Genomic DNA, 24,958 nt, shown 5'->3' with positions numbered 1-24,958 from the left:
TTGATACTAGAGCCAGCTCAGCAAAACCACAATGGGTTTCAGAGCTGATTAAAAGTAGGACATTTTGATGTAATATGCTTTGTAAACAGAGGCGTATATAAAAACTCAAATATAATCCATTTCATACTCATCAGACTTTTTAAAAATTAAGTCTGGTTAAAACTAGCTGTGATGAGTAGTATAAATTAGTATAACCACAAGTCCAAAACTATGCATTTCCTAGAACCCAGTAATTCCACTTACACTCTCACACATGTGTGTGAGGAATAGTGTCAAAACGTGTTCACTTTCTACCTATTATTGCAGAAAACTGTGCAGTGTTCATGTGATAGAATGTGGGTAAAAAGAATGGCAGGTAAAAAGAATGCTGTTTCAAGGTACGATTCAGTAAACAAACCAAAAGGAACTCACAGAACCATTTATTCAATACGACACCATTTATATTCATTTAAAAATCTACACAAATACTGCCAGCATTTATTCACAGATGCCTGTAAAAGTATTTAAAATGGACTCATAGATACCCACCAAATTCATGATGGTGGTGACTTGGCTGTGGGGCACAGAAAGGGGGTTTACAGGAGAGGAACTGGAGAGACAAAAGAGGATGTCAACTCTACTCCAACTATTGTATTTTTTGTGTATATAACAAAATGAAACCAATTTGACACAACAGTATTAAGTCAGTTCTGGGTGATGGGTACACAAGTCTCAGTTATATTATTCTCTGTGCTTTTCTGTAGTTTTAAATTTTTCTGAAAATAAAAGTAAGTAATCAGATGAACATAAACAAATAATTAACTAGAAGCACATATGCTGGTCGCTCGTCTACCTATCCAATGACCATACATCCTTTAAGGATTAATCAAATTCTGCATTACCCATAAACTCCATCCTGCTAAACTACCCAGAGATTTCCGAATTTCTACAGCACTGCCTGTAGCGTGCATTTGGGCCCCAGATGATGCTGGATTTGGCACCTGGTCATATTTGTCTTGAGACATTTTCTGTTGTTGGTATCTGTGAGTCTTGTCTCCTGGAGGTACAAACATCCGAAGGCAGGGCCTATGAGGACTCCTCCGGGCAAGCAGGGCTCAGAAGGACACTTTTAAATGTAAAACTATTTCAAGAACTTCACTTGAGAGTAGCATCCATCAACAGAAAATTCAGACTGATCAAATCTCCTAAGAATGTGATAATGCTTAAATGCATTGGTTTATCAATCACAGCTATCCATAAGCATGTGAAAATGCTATCTTGGTGCGCAGAGGCATTTTTCCTTTCAGCTCCTAATAATGCTGGGTGACCAACCTTTTTGCAGCCAATGCTCACATGGTTAACCTTGACACTCCATGGCTCCCAGTAGAGCACCACAGCTCCAACTGGTGCTCTGCCCTGCCCCAGATCATCCCACCCCATCCCTTAGTATCTGCTGTGATCCAGCCTCACAGACCTTTTCCCAGTTACCTGTCCATAGTACCTGCTTGACTTAGCTCCTGCTTCTACTCTGACCTGCTTCTCTGCAAATGTGTGTCACCATTCTCCATTCCCCAAGGCCTCGTCTCCTCCACTTAAACCAGTTCACAGGCCCCCTTCCTCCCCCTCCCAACCTTCCCTGTTGCCATCCACTGGTACTAACGCCCCCCTTCCATAGCCCATTGCCTGTACTCTGTTATGGCCCCCCAAACTTTCTATCTCATCCTGTAGTTTTGGGGCTACATCTTACATTTCTTTGAAGATGTGAATTCCTTAAAGACAGGTTGCTGGGAGGTAGTCACTGGATGAACAAACAGCCTCGAGTTGTCTATAGTCCATACCAACTGTAACTCATGTAAAATTGTGCCCCAGGTAAGATGGAGAGTCACATTCTAGTGACTCATGCAGGGCAGAAATGCGCCCTGAGCACAATGCCAGGCTGCACAGCCGGGTTCAATATACCAAGGAAATCTGAGTCTGTGCCTTCCACCCATGACTGGCTGGGTCCTCAGTGTTAGAGGCCTGTGGACTAATCTTTACTGCAAGATCTGATACTACATCTGAGCTCCCCGCCCCCCTCACCCCCAGGGGACTAGGAGCTATTTCTTTCCTGCTAAGCCCATAATTGTGCCTACAAATCTTCAGATTACTAGGGTCCTTGGACAGTGGTTGGTTCACCCTCCCCTTCTCCATAACCTTGACCCCAGAACTGGGCCAGGAGTCCAGAAGCCTGGGCTCTTGCCTCCTTGGTCATGCCATCTGTAAAATGGGCTGGTGGCACTTCCTCAAGTCCCTTCAACCTCTCAAGTTCCCTAGATCCCTTTTCATTCTGGATGTCAATTAAAAACAACCTTAATTAATGGTGACTCTGATCTGCAATTTCAAAATTGTTTTAGTGCTATGGCTCTGAGTTATAAACAACATTTTTAAAAGGAGGTAAAATGGCTTGCTGTGGCGGCCACCTCCAGATCTGTAGTTCCCACCTACTTAGACTCGCCTGGGCCTCCCCATCTAATGTCCATCCCCACTCTTGCCATTAAAGAGGCACCTGACCACTGGATGGTGCGTTTTAACCCCACCGGGGAGCAGCAGCTATCCTTGCCCCTGACATCCCAACAAGCTCCTTTCCCCAGCGGTCTCCCGCCTCCCCTCTGCCTATGGAAGGGGACTGGCTGGTCTGGGCTCTGCAGCCCGAGGACATTCACCTCCAAGAATGCCAGGCCCTGGCTGCCGCCGGTGGGCGGCCAGGAGGGGGTCGGGGCTCCGCAAAGCCGTCCAAAACATTAAGCCTTTGCACTCCCACCCCCACGAGACTGCTGATCAGAAAAGGGAGGCAAACAAAGGCGGGTGAATGGGAATAAAATTGAGTTGGGGCAGCGGACAGATGGGGCCTGCCAGGAGCCCACAGCCCGTCCTATTCATTAAAAAAAAAAAAAAAAAAAAAGATAATCCGCCTCCTCCCCGCGGCTTTGCCCGAGGTGGGAGGTACCGGATGGGGGTGGGGCGCTGGGACTGGGGGCCCAGATGTTTTCCAAACCATAGGATCCCGCCTGCCAGCCTGGTAACCCTGGGCCTCCAGGTTAATTGTCTCGCTTGTGCTTGGGACTTCTGTATTGTATGTCAGGCTCTCCTAACGCGGGGCAGCCCTGTACAGAAAGCTGAGGTGCTGGAAGGGAGGGGTGGAGGTGGCCATGCTGGAAGGGTGCCCGGCTGCCAGGGTGAGTGCAAGGTGCAGGGGGCCCAGAGGAAGGCGTGGAGAGTGGGGTCTGCCCCCTGAATGCCAGAAGTTATTCCTCCTGAAGCCCCTTTGCTGGGGGGGGGGGGGAGCATGGTCAGTATTAAGTTAAAAAGCAGCAGGCTTGATAGGAATTCCAATTACAAAGAACATTTCCCCATCCTCTCATTTAATCCTAGCAACAAACATGGAAGATACACAGAGGTTGGTTAGCAGTCCTGGTTTATGCAATTTAAGTGGCTTCTTTATTTTTAAATTTAATTATTTTACTTTATTTTTTCCATCACCATTTATCCCCCATGCCCTCTTCCACCTCCACGCCCCCCTGCCCTTCCGCAGTCACCACACTGTTGTCTGTGTCCATGAGTTCTCTCTCTCTCTCTCTTTTTTCTTTCTTTTTTGTTTAATTCCTCCATGCCATGGACACTCCCCCATACCAGAGCTGCGACTTCTTAAACTCACATGCTTACTAGACTACAGGCTCCTAGCAAAGCACAGTCTGACATACATGCAAATGCACTCATGCATGCGAGCACATGTGCCCATGTTTGCTCATGCCACTGCATGCCTACCACTGGGCACTCGGCTGCCATGTGTGTGCATGCAGGGAGAATTCTTCCCATTTACAAAGCATCTTACTGCTGGCGAACCCCTCTACATCTCTTTTTGTATCAACTCCCACACATACCCATCCCAGGCTGTCCCTGACCTTTGCTTTGGACCTCTGTTCCATCCTTCAAGGGGCCAAACCAAATGAACCCAGAGATATCACATTAATCCCCATAATATTTCTCAGAATCGGATTACAAATTTGTTCTTTGGAAGTTGTCTGCCAGGCAAGAGAAGGCTACCCTGTTAATGGGGAGGAGGGATCAAGAGAGCAGCCTGAGAAATCAGGTGTCAAGCTGACCTTTTGGAAAGAGCCAAGTACTCATTCTTACTATTGATTCCTTTCAAGGAAGACAGTAGACACTTTATCTCCCAGCTGTTGAGCTGAGGGCAGGGCCAGCAACATGGGAAGCCAAGGCAACAGTCTTCTGTGCCACTAGATTACATGGGCAAAGGGCCCTACTGACCTATATCTTCTAAATATTTGTTATAGGTTTTGCAATTCTACCATTAGAGATTGATTCCTTTAGGGTAAGCATTGCCCTCCACAACCTTCAGAAATGAAAATTCTTGCTTCAATCTGCCCAGGATGTACATTAAGTCTCTAGTATGGTTCTCAACCCTAGTTGTTAAACATTTGAAATAGAGATTTCCAAACTTGACTCCCAGAGATCATTATTCATTCATTTATTCATTCATTCAATAAATACTCATTGAGCACCTACCTTCCATGTGTCAGATGCTAATTTAGACACTAGGGATATGACAATGAATTAAACAGACAAAATTCCTGCCTCCTGGGAGTTTATATTTTAAAAATGAGGGTGCAGACAATAAGTGAACAGATAAACACAAAAATGTCAGATAGTGGCCAGTATCATGCAGACTTAGATGATGCAAAAGATAATTTCACTTTGATGGGCAAGGAACATGATACTAAAGCAAAAGCCTACCATTTGAAGGTCTAGGAGAAGGGTGCTTGCAAGCAGGAGAATGGGTGAGAATCTGGAGTGACTTCTCCAGCTGGGGATATAGCTTCAGTAGTTGACATAGAGTGGGTTTTTAAAGCCATTGGACTGGAAGAGACACTTAGAAAGTGTAGATAGAAAACAAAGACTGCGTCCTGAGATGCCCAACCTTTGAAGTTAAAGAAAAGAGAGTGAGGAATTAACATAAAAAGAATGTCCGGGCAAGACAACAGGAAAACCTGGAGGATGTGATATTCGAGAAGCCGAGGGAAGGATGTTCCACTGTGCCACATGCCACTGAGGAGTCAGAAAGGTAAGAGCAGATAAATGACTTTGGATTTGGAACTGTGAAAGTAATTGGTGACTCTAGCAAGAATAGTCTCAGCGTCATGGTGAGGATGGGAACCCAACTGGGGCAGAGGAGAAAGCGAGGGGAGGAGGCGGAGACAGAGACTTGAAAGAGTCCAACAAAAAGTTTTCATGTGAAGGAGAGGAAGGCAGGTAGTAATGATAATGAAATGAGGTCAAGAGAGAATTTGGGATCCTTTATTTTAAGATAGGAAGCAAAGACAACCCCTAGAGTTGGAGACTCATGTGACCCTAGAACTGTGAGATATTGTCTGTTCTGACTCATTCATTTTAAAAGAGAGCCATTGAGGTCCAGAGATGCGAAGTCACTGCTTGAGGGCACAGACTGGTCTGCAGCCAGGACTGGCCTGTAGGATTCCTGCTCTTGGAATGGCACTTACAGGGTGTAGAACAGGCTCATGAGGATCTCAGATTAGCCACCAGGAAAGCCTGCTCCTCCTGAGTTGGTGCCCCGGTCCTGCTTTCCTGTTCCTGGTAAACCTGGCTTTTGGTGGATTCCCTAACAGAGCATGAGTGAATGGGTCCCTACTGTAATCCCTTTGGTTCACACACTTCCAGCTTTTTGGAGGGTCCTCCAGGGGGCTAAAATCAATGACTGACACCTTGGACCAGATAAAATGACTCCAGGGGAGAAGAGACAGGTGGGTTCACACTCCTCTCCTTCTTAACTGAGTTATATGTGCAGACACGCCTTGCGGAGTCCACTGGCCCCAAATCATGTAAGCTATGTATGACCACATGGCAAGAGCCCTGGATGGGACTGAAGAGAATGGTGTTCTGGTCCTGGCTTTGTTGGTACTTCACTGAGTGGCCTAAGGTCAGTTACTTTCTCTTTCTGACCCTCAGTTTCCCTGTTTGTATAAATAGAGGAGATCAGACCAGTTGTTTTCCCTGGTCCTTTCCAGATGGGAGGGAGGACACTTGCCATGTGGTCATACATGGTTCAGGGCTGGTGAGACGCCACAAGCCATGTCTCCACATACATTCTCTCCTGCAAGTTCTCAAGGAAGGAATGCCCTCATCATAGCCCCAACCCCAGCTAACATGCACCAGGTCTTTGAATGGACAAGCTCCTCCATGGTGCCACCCCATTGCCCACAGGAAGTCCGCCCATTACACCCTCGGGTGATTGCCCCAGGATATGTGTGTTCCAGTGCTCTCACCTGGGAGCTTCTTTCCAGGCTTCTTCTTTCGCAGGTGCTCCCATGGTACCAGCGAGGCCCTTGCTTTCTCTCCAGGCCTCTTGACCTCCTGAGCCAATGGTTTGGAGACTGAGGCTCAGGTAGATACAGTCATTTAATTTCTCAGAAGTATGATCTGAACCCAGCGGGCAGGCTCTCCCACTCTGTCAGAACTGGCAATGGTTGTTATTTTACTTGTTCCTGTGTCAGCATTTTTTATAGGGGAGGGCAAAGGTCTTTTCCATTCTCCTCCTAAAGCAAACCAAATAATATAATCAATTTGACTGGTGCAGGGCTGATCCAGAGCATTAAAGTGGGTATTTGTGGCTGATATGACGGGGGAATAAAGTGCTTGTGAAAACCAACTGATTAGGCCAGCGGCTGGGAATGAATCGGCGTCCGTGTTCATCGATCTTTCCTAATCTTTGTCAGCGCCTGTGTGCCCCACTCCTGCACCACCGCTGGGCAGCACAGGGCCCTGGGAATGGCAACAGGGTAGGCAGTGGGGCCTCTGAGGTTGCTTCCCATTTAAGAGACAGACCCAGTCAAACCATGGGTGCAGTAATCAAATCACCGTAGAGGAAAGATTTTAGGGGCTAGGAAGGAACTCCCTGCTCCCCCAAACACTTTCCAATCTGTTCCCTGATAAAGTCTACAAATCTGAGTTTCTAATCCAATACGCTGCCTTGGGCTGCACAATGATTTGGGCCCGAGTGCTTTGCAAGAGTCTGTAAAATTATTTTTGCAATCTGGAAAAAAAAAATTGGCTCTAACATAAGAAAACAGCAAAATCAAAATTAATTAAACTTTAATCAAATGTTCTGCAAAGTATATTGTTTTGTCAACTATTCAGCTACAACTCAACTCAGATGGTTAAAAATAAATGAGATTTCTTGCATTCATGTACAAACGAGTGCGTGTGTAATGTTTGATGTGGTGTGGGATGGAGTCATCTCAAGTAAGAAGGCACTAAGAATGGCCCTGCGCCACAGAGTAGAGCACAGGGGCTTCAGTTCAGCCCCCCCTGCCATGTTACCTCACCACCGGAACCCTCAGGTCCCTGGAGACACGCCAAGGAGCAGATCAAGGCACCTCATGCAGCTCCCTGAGGACTGGTTGTGGGAGGGCGCACCAAAAATAAATTGCACCTATTTATGATTGTCATCATTTAACAGACATATCCAACAGTCCATGTCACTGTGTTGATACTTTGGGGAATAGCCCTTTCACTTATAAACGTTGTAATCAAGGAAAGAAAAATGTATATCCAAATATTTGTAATAAGGGCACAGTCAGTAAAGTGTGCCTGTGAGTGGTGCGAACACAGAGGGCAGTTTGCTGTAGGCTATGGGGATTGGAAATTAGGAGGTGAGCCAAAACTAGTCTAAACCTACCAAACTAGGATAGGCAACCAGAGGTGGCCCAACAGTGCCTATCTTACAACCTTCTTATTGCTCCCAGGGCACCCAATGGCTAGAAAACTCAAGCTGACACCAATTTAATGCGTCAGTCCCACAGGCTATCTGGGACTGACATACACTTTGTCTCCTGATCTCCTTTAGCTCCTTTCCCAAACCTTTTATTATTTCCTTTTTATTTTTGTTGAGATAATAATTCACATATCACAAAATTCACCCCTTTAGAGTGTATAGAATTCATTGGTTTCTAGCAAATTCACCACTATCTCATTCCAGAACATTTTTATAGCTCATTTACTAGTTCTAATAATTTTTGGGGTACACTCCTTAGGATTTTCTATATACAAGATTATGTCATTTGCAAATAGAGATTGTTTTAATTTTTCCTTCCAATCTGATGACTTGTGTTTCTTTTTCTTGCCTAATCACCCTGGCTAAACCCTCCAGCACATTGTTGACTAGAAATGACAAGAGTGGACATTTTCACCTTGTTCCTGAAATTAAGGTGAAAGCTTTGTCTTTCACCATTAAGTGTGATGTTCACTATGGGCTTTTTGTAGATGTCTTTTGTCAGGTTGAGGAAGTTCCTTTCTATTTCTAGTTTGTTGAATTTTTTTGTTCATAAAAGGGTGTTGGATTTTGTTAAATGCATTTTCTGTACATATGTCTATTGAAATGATCATGTGTCCTCTATTTCATTAAAATGGTGTATATGTTACCTTGATAGATTTCCATATGTTTAACCAACCTTATATTCTTGGGATATGTTCTAATTCTAAGTATTTTATTTTCTAAGTTAAACACACATAGTTCCTTTGTCTCTTGCTACCTGGTTTATAACCTGGAGCACTCTCAAAAATTACAGAGAGAAGTAGAGCCAGTAAGAGAGCAGCTTCCTGGGAAGGGGAATTTCAAAATTTGCAAAAGATTTTCACATTGCTTGTTTCTGTTCAGTGGCTATTTTAAGTAGAAGTATTACACTTATTTAGACAAATGTGCCCTTGCTCATGGATTATCTCTCTCTAGTGAAAACAGTAACAAATATAGTCATATACTTTCTGTTTCAAAGTTATGTTAGAAATTTTGGGAAATGCAAAAAAGAAAAGAATCACCCATAATCTTATTATTTTACCAGAAGTATGGATAGCTCTTTTGGAGATGGAGGCCAGGTTAGTTGAAATATAATTTACATACAGGAAAAAAATGACCTTTGAGGAATTAGTTCTATGAATTTTGACAAATGTATACAGCATGCAACTAATGCCATAATCAAGATATAGAATAGTACCATCAAAAAAGTTCTCTTGTGTCCCTTTGTAGTCAATCCCCTTCCTCCACATGAAGCCCCTACAACTACTGATCTGTTTTCTGTTCCTGTAATTTTTCATTTTCCAAAGTGTCATAATCAGAATCATATAATATCTAGCCTTTTATGTCTGGTTTCTTTCACTTAGCATAATGCTTTTGGGATTCATCTAGGTCACATCTGTCAGTAGTTCATTCTCTTTTATTGCTGAGTAGTATTCCACTGTATGGATGTACCACAGTTTGTTTATCCATGTACCAGTTGATGAATATTTGAGCTGTTTTCATTTTTGGCAGTTATGAATAAAGCTGCTATATGCATTCACATATAAGCTTTTGGTAGGTGTATGTGTTCATTTTGTTGTATAAATACTCATGAAGGGGATTTCTAGGTCATATGATAACTGTATGTTTAACCTGATAAGAAACTGCCCAACTGTTTTCCAGGGTGGCTCTACATTTTATAGTCCCACCATCCCACGAGCAACGTATGCATTCCAATTGCCTCACAAACTTGCTGTTATTTGGTTTGGTCAGTTATTTATTTTGTTCTAAACAAAAGAAATATACTTATTCATTCTAATAGGTATACTGTGACTTTTATATGTTTTTTATCTTTTTTATATGTGCATGGAAATTATAGTTTACATCCAATTTTGTATACTACTGGAAATTATAGTTTATATCCAATTTTGTATGCTACCTTTTCATCTAATAGCGAAGAGCTTTTGTCCACATGGCTACCATGTTAAGGCTGACTAACATTCTGTCTAGTGGATATGACACAAGCACCTCTTGGTGTTGAGCTGTTTTCAATCTTTGTTGTTATAAGCCACACTGCAATAAAGGCCTTTACACGTTAGCTTTTTCATCTTTTGGAGTACTTCCTCAGATTAGAGTCCCAGAAGTGAGATTCCTGGGTCAAAGGGTATAAACATTTTTATAACTTTGGATTGCTTTCTGAAAGGGTTTTATCTATTTACAAGACCACCAGGAATGTTCAAGAGAAACCAGTTTCAGGGAACTGTTGTCAAAATTAGGTATTTTCATTTAAGGAAAAGATTCATTTATGAATGAATTATTCTTTCTTTAAAATTTACATTTATTGTGCCTCTAGTGAAGCTGAACACTTTTTAAATATTCTTATTTACTGGTTGTGTATTCTATTCTATAAATTATGCTTCTATTCTTAGCTTATTATTGAGACTTGGTATTTTCTTATCAGTTAACATGATCATTTTAAATAATAAAGATATTAACCTTTGTCATAGTGGCTATAAATATTTTCCCAATCTTTTATTTGCCTCTTTTTTTCAACATACAGAAATGTTTTGTTTTTGTATATAGTCAAATCTGTCACTCTTTTCCTCTGAGGATTTCTATATTGCTTCTAAGCCTAGAAAAATCATTTTCATACCTCTCTCCTGAGGCTTGATAAATGGTCAATTTAATTTCCTTCTAGATTTTCTCAAGGTTTAAGAATATTTATCTCTGTAGCGTATCGAGTTTATATTGATATTGAATGGGATATAAGACTCTTAAAAAGATATTCTCCAATATATCTTAATATAAGTAAACTATTCTATGAAATCACTAAAGGATTGAACCTAAGTTCATCTTAATGTGATGACATGCTCCTTTTCTGTTCCATTTCACCCATCCCAGGTATCGGATGTGTATTTTAAGAGGGCTCAACACGCATGCCTGAATGACAAACATTGACACAGTGGAGGGGTGTGCAGGTCCCTTGGCAGGCTGATTGGGTGGTTATAAACTAAGGGGACAAACAGGTCCCCATTTAGAATTAGGAGCCGTGGGTCCCATCCTGCTTCCCCTCTCGCTGAATCTCTGCTTTATTTGCCCACATTTCTAGAACCCCAGGCCCGCCTCTCCCCAGTTTGGACAATTACAGGCCTGCACCTGCTTCTTTCCGGGGAACAGGAGTCACTCCCTTCCGCACCCACCCAGAGCTCACTGTGGGAGCCCTGGTGTCCAGGATTTCCAACCTGTTCAACCAACCCAGGGGCAGCCTCCCCAGCCCACTAGCCCCAGGATAAGACTTTACTCAGTTCATGTCAGAGTAGATAATAACTCTCCTCTCTCATTAATCCAGCAGAGGTAACCCTTCTCCTAATACCATGCAATTTCATAATTGATTATGTGCTTCCTCTATTTTTTGTCAAGATATTGGTAAATGGAATGACTTCTCTAAATGAAAAAAGCCCATTTCTCAGACAGAGGCCTCCTGAAAGAAGAGGTCCCTGGCCATTGCCCCATTTTGAACAGATAAGAGTAACAGTTCCATTTTTCCCAGTTATGCTGGGGCTAAGCCATCCAGCAGAAAATCCACTCGGAAGCCCCAGAGAGCATGGGAGCTGAGAGAAAGCAGCTCACTGAGCCGAAGCCCCTCTGGCTCAGCCCCCGATCAATATTAACAGGCACAGGGCCTTGGATTCACGGCGGATGCCCACGTCTCCTCCGGGAGGCTGAGGAGTGGGCCGCGGTGGCAGGGGGTGGGACCCAGCCAGACCCCTCTATCTGCATGAGGCAGGCTCTCCTCGGGGTCCATCAGAACACCCGGCGTTTAGTTAAAAACTCTCCAAAAGAAAGAGCATTAAGGCAGGGAGCTTGAAGTGGATCCCGAGTAATTAAGTGTATAAATTAATTCTTCCCCTAAGAAATGTTCTTTTCCTATTATTAGATTTGGTTCTCAGAGGAGCTACATCCAAGTAGTGGGTTTCCAGTTGTGTGTGTGCGTGTGTGTGTGTGTATGCTAACACACATTCTGGGCTTTGCTGCCTGAAGCCTACAATTAAAATAAGTGACATGAATGTGTCTTTAAAAGAGAGATCTGTAGAAAACTAACGGATTGTCTGTCAGGGGAAGAAAAAAAAAATGAAATATGGCTACCTCAGTCCACTGAATGGATGAATAAGAAAGTACTTGTCCATCCAAGTACCCAAAGGGATAAAACCCAATGATAGCTTTCTCAACTGCTTAGCGTATAATGCATGTGCTGTTTTGATGCTAGTAATGTGTTTTTTACTTCTTCCTATCTGGAAGAAATGAATCAAATATGAGGAGAGCTGGGACATGATTTTCAACCCATTGCTTTTGATTAAGTGCCCGAACAGGCAGGTCCTGGGACTTGCAGTAATATTAATGGGGCATAAAGTGTTATAAAAGGGACGGGGCCCTACTTTTGTCCAAATGCCATTATCCTGGAATCAGAAACCCTGGTGTAATATGTCCACGGTTAACCTTTTTTCTCTGACAGGAAATTTTCTCCATCCACTCACACCATCAATTATGCTGCATTTGGCCAGAGTGGTGAGTGATGGCTTTATTTCAAACGAGAGAGGCACATGTGCCAGGCTCCCAAACACTGACGACTGCCGAGGGGGCAGGCCAGGAGGAAGATGGTATCAACTCCGCTGGCCCTTAGGGTTTGGACAAACTGGGTCTTTTGTTTTTAGGCTGGTTTTCCAATCTATTTGCTTGTTTGCTTGTTTTGGAAAAAAGGAGAGACTGAGTAACTGAAAACATGATGATTATTATTTGGATCCAAAAAAGAGTTAACTGAATGAGACTTTTGGTTACCCAAAACCTGGGGAGTGTAACTGGCAGAGAGAACCTTGGTTGCCGGGGCTCAGTAGGTACAGCAGGAGAAATGCGAAGCGATTCCTTTTTGCCTTATCTTCCCAGGGGAAGGCTAATTTGGTCAGTGTTTCCAGGGAACCAGGCCCTGGGCTCTTGTCCCAGCTCTGTCCCAAGCACGATGCTCCACTAGAGCTTCCCTGGATGCCTCTGCACCGCCCAAACTTTGTGATACATTTTTTTCTGCAATCAGCAAGTTGCATATTGTCCAGCTGTTCTGTCATTTATTGTAAATGTCTGCAAAAAGGAAAAAAAAAAGAAAAGAAAAGAAAAGAAAAAGAAAAAAATTCCACAAAGCTCTAACCTAGTCCTGAGTGTAAATCAAACATTCCCTGTCATGTTGATAGCTTGTGTTAGTCTAATGTATTTTATATTACTCAAAAGCTTTGAAACCCTGCAGCTTTCTTCATATAGGCCATTATGCGGTTATCATTAAATTGTCTTGCAAAGAACATTATCGGTAATTATAGCAGACACTAAAATCAAATGATCAGAGTGGGACCTTTAACACCAAGAGGAACCATTAGAAGTTAATCAAATAAAAGGATGAGAATAATTATGTTAGGATTAAGCAGTAATATGCCAGGAGTTATATACTTTGCTGACTATATATCTTTACTCCCAGCTTCTTGAATTTCCTTTTCGTTGATGTGTTTTTATATAATACTTTGGCACAGAATGTAAACGACAATATTTTTGTCGTGGCACGATCAGGCTCGGAGGTTCATAGGCGGTTCAAATCTAAATGCCATCAGAGGCACGGAGGTAATGATGAAGATAAAAATAATAGTAATAAAAAAAAGTGCAAAGCTGGAAAAAAAATCCATCGGTCAATGAAGCGTGGCAAAATGATAAAAATGGTTGCAACAGGCACAGGTGCAAGGAAAGTCGTTATTGGCTGGTTGCTCTGTCTGGGAGCCTGAGGATTTCTCCTGCAGGACATGCTGCGAACCAGCGAGCGCCGAAGGCTCCCCTGGCATGTTTGCGCCTCAGAGAAGGAAACACCAGCATCTCGCAGGCTCTCTAGTTGCCCTGGCTGGAGCTGATATGTGGGGCTCTTGTGGAGTGGGGATGCTCATGGTGCAGGCAGGAGGGGAGCTGGGTTCCTGGGGTCTGAGTGCTGCCAGACAGGGTCACTCCTGTCCCCTTCCTTTTTCCAGCACACACACACACCCCTCTGGCACCTGCAGATGCCCACCTCTACCTGGGAATGGCCTAGGGCTGAGGGCTGTAGCTCCAGTGGGGGGAGGGTGACTTCCCAAAGGCATGGCCCATTGTAGCTCCCAGATTGAACCTGAGCCACAGGACAAACAGAGCCAATGTAAGCAGCTGGGAGGACTGAGAAATTCTATAGAGTATGACCTTCAAAAAAATTAAAATATCCCCTCTATTTTTCCCTTCTTTCCTTATAAATAAAGATCGGTTCCTCATAACAGGTTGGCATTTGTATCCAGCTTTGTGCTGGGCACTGGGACACAGTGATGATTAAGACAATAAGATTTTTCTGCTTAAAATGTTGCTATGGTGACATACAAATACAAGCAACAAAGTCATTTATATGGAAAATCCTAGTCTAACATTACTATATTTTTCATGGTTTTACATTTTTGGAGGTTTTGTGATATTTAAAAATAAGGGCATTGCTTCATTTCACAGAGAACAAAACTGAGGCATGTTGGAGAGGGTGACAGAGTTGGGAGGCAGAAATAAGAGCAGGCCTCTTTTGAGTATTCAGATAGACTCCTCTGCTACTCTGACGGTGGCCCATGACTAGGGGACATCATCTCCCATTGTCCTCTTTCCCTGGACTAACACCGTGAACCATCCATACCTCACGGGGCCATTGTAAGGAGGGAATGAGGTTGAGGGTATGGAAGGGCTTCAAAAAGTTGAAAGTGAGCTTAGAGAGCACATTTGTGGCTGGTTTTCCCCTGACCAAAAAAGGATCTTTTATTGCTTTGTGTGTTTTCAGGTTGTAAAGGCTGCTCCTATTTAGGGGGTTGGGGGGAGAGAAGGCAGAGCTCACTCCGCAGTGATAGAGCAGAAGAGTGAACCTTGGAAGATGAGCAGCTGGTGTACCCGAAACAGAGAGGGTGTGCTCTCAAATCTGTGAAATATCTGCTTGGCCAATGAGCTCCAGGCAAGGGGCCTCTCAGACTGGAAAAAGAAACTTGGGAGAGATTTTGAGACAGGACCTACTGGAATTGGTGAAGAGCCCATGCCACATAGACAGGACTGGGGAAGATGGCACCCCATTAAGGCCACACGGTCCCTAGTAAGACCAGATCCAGAAACCAACTTAGGACCTCAGGTCCAAGAAGCCAAGCTTCACCTACAGTTAGAACCAACCCTGAAAACAACCTTGTTAATACACTTTAAAAATAATCCAATTAAACACACACACACACACACACACACACACACACCCCTAAAGAGTCTAAGGTTGAGGAGGGTCTTTTTCAGGGCTCATAATTCTGGGTCCAGGGAAAGAGTCTTGGGGGACTAGATGTCCTTCCTTATCAGCGGACTGGCCTGGGAACTCATGTACAAATACTAAGTTAGACAGCAGGGTCCAGAAGGCACTGAGAATTCCTTGCCCCAGCCCTAGGGGCTATTTCCACCCAATTCCACCACTAGCCTCAGTCTGGGCATCCCATCAACTCAGAACCCGGAGGGCAGACCTGCGAGGCAAGAACCAGAGACAGGCCCTGGGGAAGGTCAGGGAGGAAGCCACCAGAAGGCTGGCCTGGTGCCACTGAACAGCCCAAGACAGATGAGGGACAACTTCAGGCAGGACATGTTGTCTGAATTTTGCTGTTTTTGTTTATTTTATTTTTGGTTTTTAAAATTTTGTTTTTGTTGTTTTGTTTTCACGATGCCTAGTAATTAAACTCCCATTTCCGTGTTTGTTTAGGAGGATACAAGGATGGTGGGGTAAGACTGGAGTTTAGGGGCAAATAAGCCAGATTCCTGGCACCTACACACAAAAAGAAATTCCTGCTTGAGGAACTGGTTTTGTATAAAGAGAAGTGCCGTGGAACTCAGCTGGGAAAATGTTCCCCCTTTCCCCATTGTTACCAAGTTCCTGTAACTGAAACAAGAGAAGAAAGAGGTAAAGATCAACAATAGTGTCTCATCAAGTTCAATAAATGTTTGCGGGTTGATTGATCTGGGCCTGCTGTGAGGTGGTAGGGGAGAAAATCTCAGCTGACACATAGCAATTTAGAACCTTCTTCCTTCTACTTGGGAGATGGGATGAACACAGTTGATGGCCCCTCTATAAACCCACTTCTACACTTACACAGTATTTTACAAAAAAATGTTTGTTTCATTATTTCATCTGAGATTCACAATAACCATGTTAGATAGAAGCAGGGGCATTTTTATCCCTTTTATAGATGAAGAAACTAAATTCAGTGAGGTTGGGTCTAATACTGACAAAGCGTGAACTAAATTCAGCCCTTCTAACCTGAACACGCTCCTTGTGGCAGGGCCATGCCTTTGGGGACCATCTGAGTGGGATGAGTTTTAAGGCTTGTTATGAGTTTTCAGAGTCTTATCATATACTGTGCAGCTTCAAATTTATAATGAATTCATAGGTGTAGATACACATGCATTGATCACTGAAGATAGAGGCAAATATCAGGAGACATTCGCCATGCCACATGATTCTGGCTATTTCCCAGGGCCAATAGTGAGACGACTTGTAAGTCTGGTTAAGCAGTGAACGTGTCACCCCGCCTTGTGCTGTTTTCAAGGCCACACCAGAATGAGGCTCAGAATCACCGCCCTGTTATTCAGCAGGCTGAGAGGCAGCAAGGTCTACGGCAAATGTGGTCCAGCAGTGTGATCCATGGCTGGGGGATTAGGAGCCAGAAGGAATCCTCTTGCACACACACCCATCCCCCTTCTATTGAGCTCTTAAATTAGCTCTGCAAACCCAGGTGTCAGCCGTCCCCCTGGAACAACCCAGATGAGCCATTAAAAACGCCAAGAAGAAATGAATGCCTAAATCACCCTGTCCCTCCAAAGGTAGAGTCTTGCCTAATCACACGTCAAATCATATTTTTTCTTCCCCAGATGGATGTCTTCTTTCAAATTCTGATGGTCAGAGACAAGGGTACTGCTTCAGCCTTAAGTAACTATTGAAGTTTTACCCTGAAAGATTATTTGCTAGGAGTAACTAACATAAAAAATGCCCTGTCAAACAACAGCTTGCTTCCTCTCATTTTTTTTTAAAAGGTAATATTTGGTTTCATCTTGCAACTACTTGGGAAAATTTAGCACTGAGTCACAAAGGTTGGCCAACAAGTAGCACTTCATAAATTGCTAGAGCCCTAATCAATACATATTGTCATCCACTCCAGTCCTTCGGGCAGATTTCTCTCTGCCCTGAGTCATTGCTGTATTTTATGAGGTTGTTACAGGCTGGGCTTGCATGGCCTGGGCCTAATGAACCTGTCACGGCGGCTATTGATTGACATGCCAGTGTAAGTGAGACAGGCGATTCCGATTGACTTCCTAATTACTGCTGCTGGGCTGCCTCGCCAACTGCTCAGGCCAGAGGTTAATAGTTTTGATGTTCAGCCGCTCCTAGCTGTGGAGGCCAGAGTGAGACTGGCTCCTCAGAAGTCAATACCTGAATCAAGTTCTCAAGGCTACTGCCGGGCCTGATCAATTAAGGCGTCCGTGTTCCTCCTGGTGGCGGCTGACAAGAGGCTGATGAGTGGAGGAGTTCACAGGCAAATGGTTTCAGGGAGTTGAGGAGGCTCTGAAAGCACCACCCCATGGCAATTAAGGGGGTTCGAGTGGTGGGGGAGGGGCATTGAGGTGGGAGCTACTTAAGAACACCGAACTCAGGTGTCAGCTGTTTGGGGTGTTTTTTGGTTTTGTCTTGTTTTTTCAGTTTTCCACCCTGAGGATTAAAAATTAAGTGTTTATTTTGGTTCTCTATTTCCAGAATTCTGCCGGGTGCCATGGACTCTTGGAGAGGAAAGAATGAGATAACTTGCATTGATTCATCTATTTGGCAGCAACTAATTAAACGTTTGCTTTTTCCAAGATATGGTGGGAGTGTATAGATTTGCAATTATCTTTCAATGATATCATGTCCTAGGAGTTAGGAGCATTTTCACAACCCATGTTTTATTTGAACCTCAGGACACACTGTGAAGTGAGGGTGGGGGTTGCTAGGTCCAATTTTGATGAGAAAACTGAGGCTCAGTAAAGGTAACTGACTCCCCCAAAACCATAAATCCAGGAAAGAGAAAAGTAAAGCTGCACAAGGAGATGTTCTGGTTCTTCATCGGATGTGCTTGCCGAGATGCTGGGATGCCCAATGCCTGCGTCGTAGCAGCTTGCAAAGACCCGTATACCAATGTGTCAAGGGTCCCCAAGACTGTCACCAGGTTCAGTGACTCACTAGGAGAACTCACCAGACTCAGGATACAGTCATAGTCATGACTTATTACAGTGAAAAGAGTCAAAGCAAAATAAGCTAAGGGAAAAGGGGCATGGGGTGAAGTGTGGGGGAAACCAGGCATATGCTTGCAGGAGTCCCACAGGGCCCAATTCTCCTAGCAATAAGTTGGAACAACATGGGTGAAATGTTGTCTATCAGGCAAGCATATGAAAGACACAATGCTCAAGGCTTTTCTTGAGGGCTGGTAACATAAACCTCTGCCTTGCATGTACCAAAATTCCAGACTTCCAGAAGGAAATCAGGTATTCAGCACAAAGTATATTATTTGCATTAGTAATTTGGGAATGGTAGAAACCCTTCTGAAATCCAAGTTCCTAGGTACTTGCCAAGGGGCAACCTTGCAAGCAAGCCTTTTAAAAGATATTAGTCTCAAATGATAAGATTTCATTCTTTTTTATGGCTGAGTAATATTCCATTATATATATACACACACCACAGCTTTTTTATCCACTCGTTTATTGATGATAACTATGTATGGTGCCAGTTGGGGAACTAGAAATATCCAGGGGAACACTATGTAAAGTATATGACTGTATAACCCCTAAGATGTACACCTGAAACCAATACACAATAAAATTGAAAGAGAAAAACATTAAAAAAAAAAAAAAGCAATCTCAGGCCTGCTGTGTTAGCTCTTTTCTGCACAACCAAGAGCCTCAACACAAAGCAGGAAATGAAAAGAGCTTATAAGGAGTGCAGACCAACAGACAGAGTGATAAGCAATTCAGAAGAGGAGGATCACGCTTCTGCAAGGGCTTCATAGAGGATCCCACCATTAAATCCACCATCCCAACCGTATTAACCACGCCTTGTTATTTTCTGTACTTCTGGGCTTTTGACATTTGAGGCCTTGCTGACTCTGGCAGGACTGCCCTCACAGGGTTAGCTAGTTCTTAGAGATAGTAAACAGCTTACCTGTGAGTGTACCTTGTTCATGCAAACAAATCCAGAACCCATATCCCTCAACTGCCTTCTTTATTGGGCTCTTATACTCTGGGCCACCTCTCCCTGCCCTAATTACCCCAGGACCAGGTCTCAGACACCTAGGGGCAGTCCCTATACCCTAGACCCACTGTAATTATTCAAACTAGCCAATCCTAAACAGGCTTAGTTTGCCCTGCCTTGTGTTTCCCACAGAAACCATAATGAAGGCCGTTGTTCACAATTCCCCTGACTCTCTCTGCCTCCTGAGTGACCCTGGGGCTTCCCCGTGTGGCCCTGCATGGCATGATGAACCCCACCTCTTGGGAACTGAAAGAAACTATCTTTCTAATGCCACTTGTTCCTGATCTGATTTTATAACACCAGCCCCAGCACCCCCTGCCATCTTCCTGGTGACAGAGAAATGGCTCAGTAGCAAAGAGGAGTTTCTAAGGAGTGGATCAGTTAGCATGGAGGAAACAGGAGGAAATACACAAGCCAACTACGTATATAAGTCATCCATCTGTAACTTAAGGGAAAGGGTTGTGTTCTACATCTGGGCAGACATTGTGTGAACAAGAAAAGCAGATATCAAATTATATGATGATCTACAAATTGAACTACATCAGCAGAAGCAGAGCTGAAAGTGGCCTTCATAATGCAAGCCCCCTGAAATTCACTGAAATTTGGGGGTGGATTTTCGACTTTCCACAATCCATGAAGCTACTGACATCTGCATTCTGTAGTCCCCTCTCACTGAGGACCAGCAACTCTAGGGCCTGATAGGTTATGTTATGTGGCTGGAGAACCAAAGTGAGTAGCTCTTTGTTAGTTTTGACTAAGCCACCTGCCTCCCTGGTCCCTGAGGTGCCTGAGGGTCCCCCTTCATCTCCCTTGCCTTGCTTCCCAGCTGCCCATATGGGTCTTATTTCCTCAGCCAGCCCCTCTGCTCCCATTCCCTAAGAGCTCATCTTCCTCCTCTTCTGTTTTAGGAGTTTATGGGATGGCCCAGCACATACCTGATTATCCTTTGGTCTCTGCTCTATACTTTCTAAATCACATCCTCATACATTCTCCCCAGGTTGTGACCCCTTGAATCCAAGAGGCCTGGACTCAGCTGGACTATCGTCATCGTGGCCTTGTTAGGACTTCCTTTCTAAAAAATAAGCTACTTCTGCCTCCATTTTTCTCCCTGGATCTTCTGGTTTCCCGTTGAGTTTTCTTTCCCTCTGGCATAATGCCTTTCTGTTCCCAGTGTGCACAGTCACCCGGTCTGTTCCAAGCATCTTTGGAGAATCAATGCTAAGGGTTTTCCAAGCTCACTGGTTGCCTATTTACAGCCTTCCCTAAGCCCAATGGAAGAAGCTGCCAAACAACCTGCAGATATTCTTATTCAGATCACTAGATCCTCAATGAATGTGTAACACAGTCATCTAACTAACCTCACACCCAAACTATAAGGCAGGCGTGATCATTGCTGCTCTCCAGATTAAGGAATTGAGGCCTGAAGAGGTTATTGTCTTCAGACCATCACTATGAAGCAGCCAAGCCCAAAGAGGAAATCTGATTTATCCAAGGGGCTCATTTCCATTCCTATATAATATTCTATGATATGATGGACATTTGGGTTGTTTCCAGGATCTGATTGACATGCTGGAATAGTGCTATGAATGTTATTGTATGTTTCTTGAGGTGTATTTATCTAAGAATGAAATTACTAGGGATATGCACACCTTTAATTTTACTAGATAATGCCAATTTTTAAATTGATTTTTATAGAGAAAGGAAGGGAGAGGGAGGGAGAGCGAAAAAAACATCAATGTGAGAGCAAAGCATCAATCTGCTGCTTTCTGCACACCCCCTACTGGGGACCAAGCCCACAACCCAGACATGTGTCCTGACCGGAATTGAATGAACAACCTTTCAGTGCACAAGAAGACACCCAACCAACAGAGCCACATTGGCCAAGGCGATAATGCCAAACTTTTTGCAAATTATTTCTAATGATTGGATGGGTGTGCAGTGTTATCTCATTATGGTTTTCATTTTCATTTTCTTAATTCCCAATAAGGTTGAGCACCTCTTTATTTATTGGCCAAGCAGGTTTCTACTTTTGTGAGAGGTATGTTCAAGCCTTTTGCTAGCACCTTGCTTTGAAACTGTTTGTCTTCCCTGGAGCACAACATAGTCAATTTTTCAACTATATGTAGTATATAATAAGAATTCAATAATGTTCAATAACCACTTGTTCAGTTTGTTGAGTTAAATAAGGGCTCCTACCCATTTTCAAGCCTTCCACTCAACCAGTAAAATCAGTTCTTGGCGTCTTACTTCAAACCACACACACCTTGGCTATTTCAATCAACTCTATGACTAAACAACCAGAAAAGAAACAAGATGAAACAGGAACATGCATTTTCTGCCTCCTATGTATTATATATTCAGTCCTGGACTAGCACCCAATAAATGTTTCTCTGAGGCAGGGCACTGGCCTCAAACCTTTCAGGAGGTGAAAATCTGACGCCGACAAAGAATAGCAGTTACTGTTGATGCCACTCACGGTCCACCACACAGCCACCAAAGACTTCCAAGAGAAACAACATAAATTTCCCAATAGGTTCATTCTCCATCTTGAGCTTGGGACCTAATCCCAAATCTGCCTTGAGGACAGCGAGGGAATAAGGTCATTAGCTGATCATCAGACAAGAAGCTGGGGATGAATGAACCTTTTAAGGTCCTTTGTGGTTTGCTTTCTTATGTTTCCCTCTCTCACTGTGTCCATAGGATGTTTTTGGCTGCCCATCCGGCAGTAGTTAAATGACACTCACTAATTCTCCTAACAAGAAGTCCAGCTGCAAGGATGCTGCAGATTTGGTTCATTCAGTTCATCCTGGCTTAACAAAGTCAGGACCCTCTGAAATTTTTCTGAATGTTCCCTTTAGGTCACATGAAGACTATAGCAGCTCAAGCTTCAGGTTCCAATGTAACCACAGACAAAACCACAGGATAGGTTCTTTTCACCAATCTATTCATTAGGGAAAGCCATCTTTCCAAGAACCCTAAGCAAGCTTCCTATTTTATCATGAGGAAACTTGTGATAAAATGCCCTCTCCAGGCACCAGGAAAGAAGAATACTGGACCAGAACAGAACCTGTACCCCCAAAGGAGGAAGAAGGGGGGATAAAGTTGGTTCTCTCAGTGCCTGCCACTCCCAAGACCAGAACCTCTGGCCACCTGCCCAATTGTTTAGGTCCTACCCCAGCTTGGTCTACTGTCCCATTATCACCATCTTAAATGTATTAATAGCTTTGAATAAAGAGCTCTGCCCTTTCCTTTTGCAGTTGGGCCTGCAAATTAGTCACCCCTTCCTCAGATCATGCCTGCAATGCCCCTCACTCTGCACTTGGCCCCACTGGATTTCCCACGCTCTCAACTCACCATAGCACACATTTCCTCTCCTACATCACTGATGTAGATCAGTGATGACCACTTGCATGCTAAAAATTGATAGCCACTAGCTACTGAACATTTGTGATGTGTCTAGTCCAAATTGCAAAGAACTTTTATTATAAAATTCATACCAGATTTTGAAGGCTTAGTATAAAATAAACATAAAAAACAGCTCATTATTCATTTTTATATTGATTACATGTTGAAATAATAATATTTTGAATACACTGGGTTAAATAAAATACACTATTAAAACTAATTTCTCCTTTATTTATTTTTTCAAATGGGGCTACTAGAAACTTTAAATTACATATGTAATCTATACTACATTATAATATAAATTATATGTTATTTTTATGTTATGTTACATTTTATTAGACAGCACTGGCCTAGATCAATCCCTCCCCCTCCCCCTTCCCTTTCTCACCCCTTAGATTTTTGGGTTCTCTTCTTGCATAACTGGAAATTCTTTGTGCTCCCTCAGCTCCTGGCACACTCACTATTGGGACGTGCTGTTTGTCCCTCAGGAAACTGTAAGCTTCGTGAGTGTCTGTTCCAGCTATAGCCCCACCAAGTCCAGTGCCTGGCACATAGCAGGTCTCATTAATACTGTTGAGGAAATTGCTTGCAGGGCCCCCCACGCTCCTGACCTCTCATCCTTGTTCCCTTCCCCTTCAACCATCTCAATCAAGAAATTCAAGATAATTGTTTCCAAGTAAGAAATGATGAGACTCTTCCCTTTTGTGGTGACTCTCAACCTCAGCTGCACTTTGGAAACACGCAGGGAGCTTTAAAAATACTGATGCCCAGGTCTCACTCCCAGAGATTCGAATTTAATTGGTCTGGGGAAGAGCCTTGAGCCAAGGGAGGTTGCCAAGATCCTCAGCTAGCCCTCATGTGCAGTGAAGGCTAGGACCACTTAGAGCCTATCAAGGACTTGTGGGGACACCCCATCACCAAGTCTTCCAGCCACTGTCACTGGTCCTCACATTCCTGAAAGTGCAAAAGAGGCAATACAGTAGCAAAATCATGTCTCAAAGGATACACAAGTCTGAGGCAAACCCCTTCATCATCAAAGTTATCAAACAACCCCTCTCTCTATTAGGTCCCTCCCATCACGTGTTAAGAGCTCCACTGAGTCACCACTTTAGTTCACAGATGCCACCAAGCAGCCATCAGCTGGTAATGATTTCTGGTCAAATGCAAACAATTAAGTTAGGGAGAAAAGAATCCACATTCCATTACCAACCCCCTAAACGCCTCCCTCCCTGGTCTAATTGCCTTCCGAGTTCCCCAGACAGCCGTGGCTAATAAGGCGAACACCTCTAAGAGCCAAAACTTGAACCCAGAAGGAACAGAGCCCAGAAAAAATCAGAGTGCTCAGCCCATCTTGGGGTCAACCAGGAGAACTGCTGACCCACCAGCAAGGAAGTGGGGGGGCCGCCATCATTGAAGCACCCTCCCTGTCCCTCTTTCCTCCTCCCCCTCGAACAATTTCTCTCCAAAAAACTCAAGGCAACTGCAGCCTGATTTTTGATGGATTGGCCACTGCGTTTTATTCGACAATGTATATCACTCTGCCAATATGAATTTGCAAGATGGTAAAAATACAACCCCCCGAAAAGATTACACGAAAGGGGAAAAAAATCATTAGGCAATTAAGAATGGCAATAATTCACCCGTATCTATGCTTTGGGAAGAAATATTGCCCCTGGGAGTTAGCTCCGCTTATCCTTTTGTCATCTGTCTGGGGTCTGCATGAGAGGAGGTTTCGTGTGCATTGCCGACGATTTCCTACAGTATTTCTCAGTGTGATCAAAACCAGTGCTGGGCTTTTAATAGAACCCTGTGTCTCTGGGGGTAACCATAATTTGAACATGTGAAGCTGAGCTACTAAATTAACTAAACGTATACATTCCTTAAGCACCTCCACATAAATCCCTTTCAGATGAAACATCTTCTGACAATCACAGAATTTGTGAATCGGAAGAGACCTTAGAGGTCATTGTCCATCCTCATCATTTTATGAATGAGGACATTTTAGGCCCAGAGAGGGAAAATAATTTTTCTGAGGTTACACAGCTAATAGAGATAAAAATACAACTGAAGCCCTGGGCCTCCCAACTCACAATTTAGCAGGAGTCTTTCTATTCTATCACCCTGCCTTCTCCTCAGCCAGCTCATTTTCCATCAAGGAGCTGGAGGAAAGGATATGGCCTAGTTCCTCAAGGTACTAACTTAGAAACAAACCCTTTTCTGGGACACCTTGGTTCCCCAATCTCACCCCAGGCTGCAGTGGGTGCTCCTGCTATGTTCTCCCATCTCCACCTTGTACCTGCCTCATCATTACATTTCCTACACTATTATAATAACCCATTTTCTGTTGT

This window comes from Miniopterus natalensis, chromosome 7 (assembly GCF_054644295.1).
Source record: "Miniopterus natalensis isolate mMinNat1 chromosome 7, mMinNat1.hap1, whole genome shotgun sequence".
NCBI lineage: Eukaryota > Metazoa > Chordata > Mammalia > Chiroptera > Miniopteridae > Miniopterus > Miniopterus natalensis.
Note: the sequence above shows the minus strand (reverse complement) of the source record.